Source organism: Ceratotherium simum, chromosome 5 (genome assembly GCF_057802395.1).
Source record: "Ceratotherium simum simum isolate JZ-2026a chromosome 5, ASM5780239v1, whole genome shotgun sequence".
NCBI classification, from domain to species: domain Eukaryota; kingdom Metazoa; phylum Chordata; class Mammalia; order Perissodactyla; family Rhinocerotidae; genus Ceratotherium; species Ceratotherium simum.
The window spans coordinates 7,655,232-7,668,531 of record NC_141904.1 but is presented as its reverse complement, the minus strand read 5'-3'; positions in this window follow the sequence as shown (position 1 = coordinate 7,668,531).

Sequence of the window (13,300 nt, the reverse complement as noted above, 5' to 3'; positions counted from 1 at the left end):
GTATGCTGTAAATTGCAAAGGCATTCTCCAAAATTCTATTTTTCACCCTTTTCTATTTTCCTAATCTATTGCCATGGCTTAGAACAATGGTTCTAAACCTTATGTGCACATTAGAATAACATGACTCATCAGTACTGTCACGGCCTGACATTTTATGTGCCTGATGTGACACACTAGGAGTCAGACTCACCTAGAATATAAGACTTTCTGCAAGACAATTAGCCTGGATTCCTCAGAGGATTCGGCATAATGAAGAACAGAAAAGGGGAGAGAATCTTCTAGATTAGGACAAACTAAGGCCACATTAGAGTTCCATTTGTAAGTAAACTTGATTGGATCCTGTATAGGAAAAAATAATATATAATTTCTAACGTGTCATCCAATGTGGTACACCCTTGAAGATAATAAGGATGCCATTAACAATTACACCAGGGCGACAGGCGAAAAGAGGGGTTGTCCCAGGCAGTCTAGGATACATTGTTATAAAGGACATTTTTCAGAGAATTAAAGAAATATGAGGATGGTCTGTACATTGAGAGATGTTATTAAATTATGTTAATTTTCTGAGGAGTGATGGTGTTGTAATTATATAGGGAAATGTACTTATTCTTGGAAGATATGTGAATAGTAAAGTAAATTGTCACAATGCACTCAGCATTCTCTTGGAAGGTTTGACCAAATGGAAGTGTGTGTGTGGGTGGGTGGGTGGGGCATGGGAGAGTGGGGTGGGGGTTAGAAAGAGAGAGAGATGGAGCCAGTGCAATAATATGTTAATAGTAAATTAAGATAAAAGGTTATGTGTTTTTGTTGTACTGATCTTTTAACTTTTCCATGGGTTAGAAATCTTCCCCCTCTCGAAAAAAAATGTCAATTAGTGGAAAAAAGAGAAAAATAAAAATAAATAACAGACGTTAGAATATACGCTTGGGGAAAACAACAACCACAGAAAAACCACTGATTCCTAACTCTCTATTGCACCCCTGGTGATTCAGATTTAGTTGGTGTGGGATAAGATCAGGGCCAATATATGTTAATAGCTCTCAAACAGGTTTGAGAACGACTAGCTTTGACAATTAATTATGTGCTGGTGACTTTGAGGCCATACTCACTGCTCTTCTCTATTGTAGAACAGTTCTGCAGTTCTAGTTGATGGATATCTTCATCTATAGAGCTGTCTGGCCCCTCAAGACATACTTATCATCTTTCTCTAACATCCCCATTTCTTCCAAACAGTCTCCATTTATTGCTTTCCTATTTTGTACTAATGACACCTACATTATCCCAAGTATCTGAACTAAAAAATTGAGTTATTTTTTCCCTGTCCCTCCCATCCGATCAGAATCAGCACTACCCTCTCCTCCTCCCCATTGCCATCTTCATTACCATCATGAAAGATCTCATTATTTCTCTCACTGTATCTTACAAGAGTCTCATTGTTGGTCTTTCACATCTGTTACATGCCCTTCTTCAATCAATCCTATGCATAGCAGCCAGAGTAAGCATCCAAAAATCACACCTCAAAAAAAAAAACCTTTCAATTATTCCCTAATGTCTAATAACTTAAATGAAAATTTTATTTCCTGACACTTAAAATTCTTCATTGTTTTAACCCAACTTAAAATTTCAGGCTTATTCTGCATAACACCATATGCCTACCATATATTTGAGTAAAAATCCAGACCTATGTTTTCATGATCTGTACTCACATTGAAATTGTTCCTTGCACATTAATGCCCTCCTCTATACCTTCTTCAAGGACAAGTGTATTCTTTCCTACAAAAAGTCCTTATTCCCTTTTGATGAATCCCCAGAGGATTATACCAAACCCGCTTCCTCACGTCTAATATTAGAAAACTAAAGTCTTGCATAAGGGGAACTCCTAGGTAGATTCTTCACCCTACCCTTTCTTATATCTCTATGCCTACTTTCACTCACTCGTTTCTGTTTAGAGAGGTGATGGGTTACATTGTTTACTTGCAGTTCCCCAAGTTGGTCTTTATTTTTCAGACTTCCTTATCTGATCTTGCCAATGCCAACAAGGTATTAACCTGAGAAAACTGCCAAAACGAGCCTTCAGTTGAGTACACGTCCAGGCTTCTCTTCCACGTGCACCTCATAGGTTTAACAACTTGTAAAACTTTTACCTCTCTTACAGTGACTTTCTTCCTTTCATTACAGTTACTCATATCTCTCTCCACTGTACTCTAAGCTTATTAAGGATAGGAAGTATCTTTTCCACTTCCATATCCTTTGCAGTACTTAAAAGTTTGCATACATTTGTTGTTCAATAAATGTATAATGACTTGAATTGAACAAGTGTTTTTAGTGTTCTATACAAATCATTTTGCTGCGCTTTAAAGAATTTACAAAAAGAATTATGATTATTTTTATTATCCTTTTTCAAAATCAAGTAAAATATTTTCATTTGAAATCACACTCAGGGAGTTACAGCTGAATTCTGTACCAATAAATTAAACTCTGGGTCATGAGAAGAATAAGAATGGTTGAAATTACCGGGAAGGCAGAATGAGAGGTTTGTAGAAGCAGACTAGTAAATGAGAAATAATGCTCTTTTCTATTAAACTAGCTTGAAACTGATATTTATTAAAATTTAAATTGATAAATGCTCCAAAACAGTACATATAAAGCTGTAATTCCATCTTGTGATTCTAATGGCAGTGAAGAACTAAACTAAATGTTCTCTGTCATTTTTTATACCACGATAACCTTTGGATGAAATTACAGTCTCATGCTAAAGTGCATTTTAAAAAGAATATGCCTGCCCGTATTAAATGCAATGTATGGAAAACATTGTTTGTGATGACTGTCTATATAATATAATTATGGAAACACCTGCTAAGTACAAATGTGTTGTTGTGTTTCAATCCCTAATGCTGTGACTGTTTAAATTATAAAGAAAAAGGAGAAAGAGAAAGGTTCTATATTTTATATCCAAGGAAAGAGAGACATGTAGTTCTCTATAGGATTTTGGGGCTGTGAAATATGCTATGTTGTTTCTTTGACAGCACAATTTTTCTTGACATTTGACACTTCCACTCAAAATAACAACTATTTTTCTTATCTTCTGGCCATTTTTATGATTTAATTGAACAAGCAGTCGAAAAAAGTAAAAAATCATACAGAACCCAAAATGCAAGGTATAAAGGTAAAAAACAGGAAAAAAAAGCTGTTATTTGAAAATGAAAGAAGAGATTCAAAAAGGAAATCAATGGTTAAAATATTCTTATTTCAATCACAACTCATGATATAAAAGACAGTTTTAAAAATAAACAAAAATCTCTATTGTATTGTAGAAGTGAACAGAAGTAAAATTATTTTATCTAAACAAATTTGTCATAGGAACAGCGTATGTAGAATAAAAGAAATTTTAACAGCATTCATGTAAAGAATAGTAAAATTCTTCCAAAAATGAATTCCTATTTGTATTATGTAAATAAAATATCAGGATATATTTTTATTAAATGTATACTTTGCCATATATTAAATTATTTCTATTTACTACTTAATCAGTTTTCTTTGGAAGGTTTTCTCTGATGAGATTTATACATATTTATTTTATTTTTATTTTTTGCAATTTTGAGCTATTTTTATTCTATTTATTTAAACTAAAAAAAAAAAAAAAAACAGTTCACCTATTTCTCCCACCCCACCCACCCCCGTCTCTTGCAACCATCAATTTGTTCTCTGTATCTATGAGCTTGGTGTTCTTTTTGTTTGTTTGTTTTGTTTTTTTGATTCCACATATAAGAGAGATCATAGGATATTTGTCTTTCTCTGCCTCACATTTCACTTAGCATAATTCCCTCGAGGTCTATTCATATTGTTGCAAATGGCAAGTTTCACTCCTTTTATGGCTGAATAATACTCCATTGTGTATATATATCACAACTTTGTTATCTGTTCACCTATAGATAGACACTTTGATTGTTTCCATATATTGGCTATTGTAAATAATGCTGCAATCAACACGGGAGTGCATATATTTTTTCAAGTTAATGTTTTTCCTTTCTTCAGATAAATACTCAGAATTAGAATTGCTGGATCATATGGTAGTTCTATTTTTAATTTTTGAGGAAGCTACATACTATTTTCCATAGTGGCTGCACCAATTTGCATTCCCACCAAGAGTGCGCAAGTTTTCCCTTTTCTCCACATCCTCACCAACACTTATTATTTATTGCCTTTTGATAATAGCCATTCTAACAGGTGTAAGGTGATATTTCATTGTGGTTTTGATTTGCATTTCCCTGATGGTTAATGATGTTGAGCATATGTTCATGTACCTGTTGGCCATTTGCATATCTTCTTTGGAAAAATATCTATTCAGTCTTCTCCCCATTTTTAAATCAAATTGTTTTTTTGCTACTGAGCTGTATAAGTTTCTTCTATATTTTAGATATTAGTCCCTTATCAAATATATGACTTGCAATTATTTTCTCCCATTCCTTAGGTTGCCTTTTCATTTTGTTGATGATTTCCTTTGTTCTGCAGAAGGTTTTTAGTTTAATGTAGTCTCACTTGTTTACTTTTGCTTTTGTTGCTTTTGCTTTTGGTGACAGATTCAAAAAATCATCACCAAGACTTATGTCAAGGAACTTATCATCTATGTTTTCTTCTAGGAATTTTATGGTTTCAGGTCTTACATTCAAGTCTTTAATCTATTTTGAGTTAACTTTTGTGCGTGGTGTCAGATAATGGTCCAGTTTCAGTCTTTTGCATGTGGCTTTTCAATTTTCCCAACACCACTTATTGAAGAAACTGTCCTTTCCCCATTGTTTACTCTTGGTTCTTTGGTCATAAATTAATTGACCAGATATGTCATAATTGACCATATATGGCTTTATTTCTGGGCTCTCTATTTTGTTACATTGATCTATATGTCTGTTTTCATGCCAATACCTTACTGTTTTAATTACTATAGCTGTGTAATATAGTTTGAAATCAGGGAACATGATGCCTCCAGCTTTGTTCTTCTTTCTCAAGATTGCTTTGGCTATTTGGGATCTTTTGTGGCTCCATACAAATTTTAGGATTGTTTATTCTATTTCTGTGAAAAATACACTGGAGTTTTGATAGGGATTGTATCGATTCTGCATATTGCTTTGGGTATTATGGACACTTTAACAATATTAATTCTTTCAATGTATGAGTATGGAATATCTTTTCATTAATTTCTGTCTTCAATTTCTTTCATTAATGTCTTGTAAATTTCAATATACAGGTCTTTCACCTCTTTGGTTAAATTTATTCCTAGGTATTTTGTTGTTTTTTTAAAGGTGTTTGTAAATGGGATTGTTTTCTTAATTTCTCTTACTGATAGTTTATTGTTAGTGTAAAAAAATGCAACAGATTTTTGAATATTGATTTTGTGTCCTGCAACTTTGCCGAATTTGTTTATTAGTTCTAACAGTTTTCTGAAGGAGTCTTTAGAGTTTTCTGTATATAATATCATGTCATCTGCAACCGGTGACAATTTTACATCTTCATTTCCAATTTGGATTCCTTTTATTTCCATTTCTTGCCTAATTGCTCTGGCTGAGACTTCCAATAATATGTTGAACAAAAGTGGTGAGAGTGCGCATCTTTGTCTTGTTCCTAATCTTAGAGCTTTTCACCATTATGATGTTAGTTGTGGGCTTGTAGTATATGGCCTTTTTATGTTAGGGTACGATTGCTTTATACTCACTTTGTTGGGGGTGATTATCAAAAGTGGATATTGAATTTTATGATATGCTTTTTCTGCACCTATTGAGAAGATCATATGATTTTCATCCTTCATTTTGTTAATATGATGTATCACATTGATTTGTGGATGTTGAATCATTTTTGCATCCTTGGAATAAATCCCACCTAATCATGGTGTATTATTCTTTTAATGTATTATTGAATTCAGTTTGCTCATATTTTGTTGAGGATTGTTGCAGCTATGTTCATGAAGGATATTGGCCTGTAAATTTTCTTTTTTTTTTGGGGCATCCTTGTCTGGTTTTGGTATCAGGGTATTGCTAGCCTTGTAAAATGTGTTTGGAAGAGTTGTCTCCCTCTTCTTTCCTTTAGAAGAATTTGAGAAGGATTGGTATTAATTCTTCTTTGAATGTTTGTAGAATTCACCAGTGAAGCTCCTTGGTCCTGAACTTTTTTTTTGTTGGAAGATTTTTGATTACGGATTCAATCTCATTGCTAGTAATGCGTCTGTTCAGATTTTCTATTTCATCATAATTTAGTCTTCGCAAGTTGTATGTTTCTAGGAATTTATCCATTTCTTCTAGGTTGTCAAATTTTGGGCATAAAATTATTCACAGTAGTCTCTTCTGATCCTTTGTATTCCTGTGATATCAGTTGCGATATTTCCTCTTTTGTTTTTTGTTTTATTTTATTGAGGTTATTTTGGCTTAGAACATTGTGTAACTTTCAGATGTACATTATTATATTTCAGTTTCTGTGTAGACTACATCACGTTCACCAATAGTCTAATTTTTATCTGTCACCATACACATGTGCCCCTTAACCCCTTTCACCCTCCTCCCAACTTCTTTGCCTCTGGTAACCACCAATCTCTTCTCCTTATCTATGCGTTTGTTTATCTTCCGCATATGAGTGAAATCATACAGTGTTTGTCTTTCTCTGTCTGACTTATTTCGCCTAACATAATACCCTCAAGGTCCATCCATGTTGTCACAAATAGCACGATTTTGTTTTTTTTTATGGCTGAGTAGTATTCCATTATACACATACCACATCTTCTTTATCCATTCTTTGGTTGATAGGCACTTGTGTAGCTTCCATGTCTTGGCTACTTTGACTAATACTTCAGTGAACATAAGGATGCATACATCTCTTTGAATTATTGACTTCATGTTCTTTGGATAAATACCCAGTAGTGGGATACCTGGATCATATGGTATTTCTATTTTTAATTTTTTGAGAAATCTCCATATTGTTTTCCATAGTGGCTGCACCAGTCTGCATTCTCACTAGCAGTATATGAGAGTTCAGTTTTCTCCACATCCTCTCCAACACTTTTTATTTCTTGTCTTGTTAATTATAGCCATTCTAACAGGTGTGAGGAGTTATTTCATTGTAGTTTTGATTTGCATTTCCCTAATAACTAGTCATGGTGAACATCTTTTCATGTGCCTCTTGGCCATCTGTATATCTTCTTTGGGAAAATCTCTGTTCATATTTTCTGCCCATTTTTTGATCAGGTTGTTCAGTTTTTGTTGTTGAGTTATATGAGTTCCTTATATATTTTGGAAATTAACCCCGTGTCTGATATATGATTTGCAAATATTTTCTCCCAGTTGGTGTGTTGTCTTTTTGTTTTGTTCATGGTATCCTTTGCTGTAGAGAGGCTTTTTAATCTGATATAGTCCCATTTGTTTGTTCTTTTCTTTTGTTTCCCTTGCCTGAGTATTTGAAAAGATGCTGCTAAGACTGATATCAAAGAGTGTACTGCCTGTATTTTCTTCTGAGTTTTATATTTTCAGGTTTTACATTCAAGTCTTTCATCCATTTTAAGTTCATTTTTGTGTGTGGTGTAAGATAATGGTCTACCTTCATTTCTTTGCATGTGGTTGTCCAGTTTTCCTAACACTGTTTATTAAGAGATTTTCCTTTCCCCATTGTATGTTCTCGATGTCTTTGTGAAAGATAAGCTGTCCACAGATATATGGTTGTATTTCTGGGCTCTCAATTCTGCTCCATTGATATGTGTCTGTTTTTGCACCAGTACTATGCTGTTTTGATTACTACAACTTTGTAGCATATTTTGAATTCAGAGAGTGTTTTAACTCTAATTTTGTTCCTTTTTCTTGGGATTGTTTTGGCTATTCAGGGTCTTTTGTTGTTCCACATAAATTTTAGGATTCTTCGTTCTATTTCCATGATGAATGTCATTGCAATTCTGATTGGGATTGCATTTAATCTGTAGATTGCTTTAGGCAATGTGGACATTTTACCTAAGTTTATTCTTCCAATCCATGAACATGGAATATCTTTCCATTTCTTTATGTCTTTTCCAATTTCTTTCAACAATGTCTTATACGTTTCAGTGCATAGGTCTTTCACTTCCTTGGTTAAATAAATTCTTAGATATTTTATTCGTTTTGTTGTGATTGTAAACAGGATTGCATTCTTGACCTCTAATCTGCTAGTTCATTATTAGTTTATAGAAGTGTAACTGAGTTTTGTGTGCTGATTTTGTACCCTGCAACTTTGCAGTATTTGTTGATTATTTCTAATAGATTTTTGGTAGATCCATTAGATTTTTCTGTATATAGAATCATGTCTTTTGCAAATAGTGAGAGTTTTACTTCTTGCTTTCCAATTTAGATCGCTTTTATTTCTTTTTATTGCCTAATCCTCTGGCTAAAACTTCCAATACTATATTGAATAAAAGTAGCAAGAGTGGGCACCCTTGTCTTGTGCCTGTTCTCAGAGGAATTCATTTCAGTTTCTCACCATTAAGTATGGGTTTGTCATATATGGCCTTTATCATGTTGAGGGATTTTACTTCTATTCCCATTTTATTGAGAGATTTTATCATAAATCGATGTTGGATCTTATCAAATACTTTTTATGCATCTATTGAGATGATCATTTTCATTTATCTCCAGGTGGTTTTTATTTCTCCTTTGATATCTTCATTGACCCAATAGTTGTTCAGTAACATGTTTTCTAGTCTCCACATATTTGTGACTTTCCTAGCTTGTTTCTTGTAGTTGATTTCTAGTTTCATAGCATTGTGATCAGAAAAGATGCTTGATATGATTTCAGTCTTCTTAAATTTATTGAGGCTTGCTTTGTTTCCCAACATATGGTCTATCTTTGAGAATGTTCCATGTGCACTTGAGAATAATATGTATTCTGCTGGTTTTGGATAGAATATTCTATATTTATCCATCAATCTATTAAGTCTATCTGGTCTAGTGTTTCATTTAAGGTCACGGTTTCCTTGTTAACTTTCTGTCTGGATGATCTATCCATTGACGTTAAGTGGGGTTGTTAAGATCCCCTACTATTATTGTGTTGCTGTCAATTTCTCCCTTTAGTTCTGTTAATAGTTGCTTTATATACTTTGGTGCTTCAGTGTTAGGTGCATATATACTCATAAGTGTTATGTCTTCTTGGTTAAATGTCTCTTTTATAATTATATAATGCCCTTCTTTGTCTATTGTTATCTTTTTTATCTTGAAGGCTGCTTTATCTGATATAAGTATGACTAAAACCACTTTCTTTTGCTTGCCATTTGCTTGGAGTATCATCTTCCATCCCTTCACTCTAAGTCTATGTTTGTCTTTAGAACTGAGATGTAATTCCTGGAGGCAGCACATTGTTGGGTCTTGTTTTTTAATTTATCCAGCCACTCTGTGTCTTTTAATTGATGAGTTCAATCCATTTACATTTAGAGTGATTATTGATATATGAGGGCTTAATACTGCCATTTTATCTTTTGTTTTCCAGTTGTTCTATATTTCCATTGTTTCCTTTTCCTTGTTTTTCTGTCTGCCATTTCGATTTAGTGGTTCTCTGTGATGGCTTTCTCAGTTTTCTCTCTATTTATTACTTCTGAATCTGCTCTGATTTTTTGTTTTGTGGTTACCATAAGGTTTGTATAAATGCTCTCATAGATGAGATAGTCTTTTTTCTGATAGCCTCTTATCTCCATTAGCCTATGCAGGTTCCATGCCATTTCTCTTCTTCTTCTATGTTTTCATTATCCCAAATTATTTTTGTGTGTTTTGTGAGTTTGTGACCAAATTAAAGTGTCTATAGTTACTTTTGATTCTTTCTTTCCATTTATCCTTTATGTTATATAGTGTTTGCTAATCTATTCTGATATAGAGCTACAATTTTCTGATTTTTTCTATTTATCTCCTTCCTCAAAGCCTTGTAAACCATTGCTTTTTTGTTTCAGGCAGGAGGGCTACCTTCAACATTTCTTGTAGGGCAGGTCTAGTGGCAATGAACTCCCTCAGCTTTTGTTTGTCTGGGACAACTTTTATTTCTCTGTCATATCTGAAGGATTATTTCACTGGGTAGAGTATTCTTGGCTGATAGTTTTTGTCTTTCAGTATTTTGGATATATCATTCCACCCTCTCCTAGCCTGTAAGGTTTCTGCTGAGAAATCTGCTGAAAACCTGATGAGGGTTCCTTTGTAGGTTATTTTCTTCTCTCTTGCTGCCCTTAATATTTTTTCTTTGTCATTGACTTTTGCCAGTTTTAATATTATATACCTTGGAGAAGGTCTTCTTGCATTGATGTAATTAGGAGTTCTATTAGCTTCATGTACTTCTATGCCCAGTTCCTTCTTCAGATTTGGGAAGTTCTCAGCTATTTTTTCTTTGAATAAGCTCTCTGCTCCTTTTTTCCTCTCTTCTCCCTCTGGGACACTTATAATCCTTGTGTAACTTTTCCTAATTAACTCAGATATTTCTCAAAGAATTTCTTCCTTTTAAAAAAAATCTTAGTTTTCTCTCCTTCTCTGCCTGAATTGTGTCTATGTTTGTATCTTTGAGCTCACTAATTCTATGCTCCTTAAAGTCTACTCCATTTTTAATGCTTTCTACATTATTTTTTATCTCACTAATTGTGTTCTTCATAACCAGAATTTCTGTTTGGTTTTTTTTAGAGCTTCAGTCTTTTTGGTGAAGTATTCCTTCTGTTCATTAATTTTATTCCTGAGCTCATTGAACTGTCTTTCTGAGTTTTCTTGTAACTCATTGAGTTTCTTTATGACAGCTATTTTGAATTCTCTGTCAGTTAGAGCGTAATCTTCTGTGACTTCAGGTTTCTTTTCTGGAGAGTTGTCATTTTCCTTCTGTTCTGCCATGTTAATGTAGTTCTTCATGGTGTTTGATGAATTGATCCTCTGACAGCACATTAGTGGTAATAATCGCCTTTTCTTACATCAGTAAGGCTTTGGTTGCTTTGGTTCTGAGCTGCTTATAATTGTATATGAGAACCTGCATTTTCCACCCTCCACTGCCTCTGCCAGAAGGATTGTCAATACCCTCCTTATGCCACTTGTGCCTCTGGGGTTGCTGGTTCTTTACCGCTTAGATGTCACATGTGCATGAGAGAGGTGTACTTATGAGTCATAGGGTCTCAGAGCTCATCTTAGTTTATGGCTTTGAGAGGTATAGAGTAAAGAATTAAAAGACTTTCAGAAATGAGAGAGTTAGAGATTAGATGAGTTTCAGACGTGAGAGCAGGATTACAGAAGTGAGGCTATTGTTGGTTGGCTAATTTTCAAACATGTGGCACTGTCCCCCATTGTCTGACTTTCCAGAGGCATGGATACCAATGCAAAGTGTCACTGAGCAACTGAAATGAGTTTAACCCCATTTCTGCTTTGTTACTTGGTCACAGTTTAGGATTATGACCAAAGAACTAGCAGTGTTTTTATTATTCGTATTACTAATGAGGTTGAATTTTTTTCCTGATGTTTATTAGACCTGTTCTCTGAGTTCTTTTCTCATCTGTTTTGTTCATTTGTATAAGATGTTTTTCTAATTAATTTGTATGACTGCCTTTAAATTTTATGAAAGACTCTTGGCTAGCATATACAAAAAAGAAAATTTCCAGCTTAATATTTGCTTTTCAAACTTCAATAAACATTAAAGAATCTCTTTTTGTTTACTTTATAGATGTACCCATACTTTCTATACCATCACCACATCTCAGACCTTCATTATCTCACACTTAAATTATTGACCTGACCAGTCTCCCATCTATAGTCCCCTTTCCTCCAGGCATTCCTGTTACCATGGTTCATCTTCCTAGTGTACTGCTTTTATTAAGTCAGTTTTCCTCTGTAAAAATCTCAATGACTCCTTATGGTCTATAACATAGAATCCTAAGACTCTAGAGAATCCTTTCAGATTTACATCGCATTCATAACTTGCCTAACACAAATCCTGGACTCCAAACAGCCTGAACTATTTATTCTTCTGCAACATTCATTAGTTCATTCTTATTTATTTATTTATTTTTGGATAAGCCTTTAATCAATGCCTGTCATGTGCCAGTTTCCCAGGAGATGCTATAAGACCTGTAGATGTTCACAGGACAGAAATAATCAGACTACTGCCATAGAATGTGTTGAGAACTGTGATGAATCTAAGATGGAGCACAGGAGAAGAAGGACATGCTTCTCACAGGTGATAATATATGAACTGAGTCCTGAAAGCCAAAGAAAACCAGTTGCAAGAGTCCAAAATGAACAGAACGTATGAAACAACTGGGGGGCTCTAAATAGTTCTGTGTAGACAGAGCAGAAAGGATGATGATGAGAGATGAGGCTGGAGAGAAAACATGGACATATTTGTAGAGCCATCCAAAGAAAAAAAAAGTGTGAAGATTCCTTCAGACTATATAATTGACCTGGATGCCTGGATGATACAATATGGGAGGTGGGGAGGTAAGAAGTATGAAATCATTTTGACTAGGATGACTCCTAGTTTCCTAACATAGACCACAGGGTAAATGCTAGATTCCCAGACATAGGGAACTGGAGGAGAAACAGGATTGGGGGATGAGGAGAATGGATTCAGCTTGGGATATATTGAGTTTGTGCCGCCTGAAGGAAATACAAATTCAGAAGTTCATGTGGACTTTCCTTTCTCTGCCCTTACCCAAAATAGTCTCTCCATCTATAGGACCCTCCTTGTCCCTCCCAACTCTCTAAATCCTACTCGATCTACAGCCTAAGTCCCACCCATCAGTCATAAATATCTTTGTCTACCTGAACGGAGCTGAAACATTTGCCTAAAAGCTATTGAAATGTCACTCATCCAAACATGCGAGTCTTGTTCTCTCAATACAGCTGCTCCTTCTCCAATGTATGGCCCCATATGAGATAGGATTGGCACTTTGCAAGGGCAATTCTTTGGCCAGTTTTATTTCAATTCCACATCAACCAGAAATGAAGAACGTATTGAGTGAGATAAAAGCAAGTTGGAGGCTTATTTGAGGGCAGAATGTATGCTTTGGGGAAAATATGCACTTATTACTGTGAAATGTTTGGCCCAGTCATAATGAGGGACAGCTGAGATACGACACAGTTGAGAAGTGGTTTTCCAGGAAAGGGTCATGGGTTGTGTTGAGTTTTGTGTAGAGGGTATACCAGGGCCATATTACATCCTAATAGGTGGAGTCCTAGGCTGTGACCATTGTCATGTTTGGTATATTAGTGAATTATTAGCTTTTATTTGTATGTAAGGGAAGAGCACCTGCCTAGAGATTAATAGATATTGAAATCCATAGTTATTAGGTTTG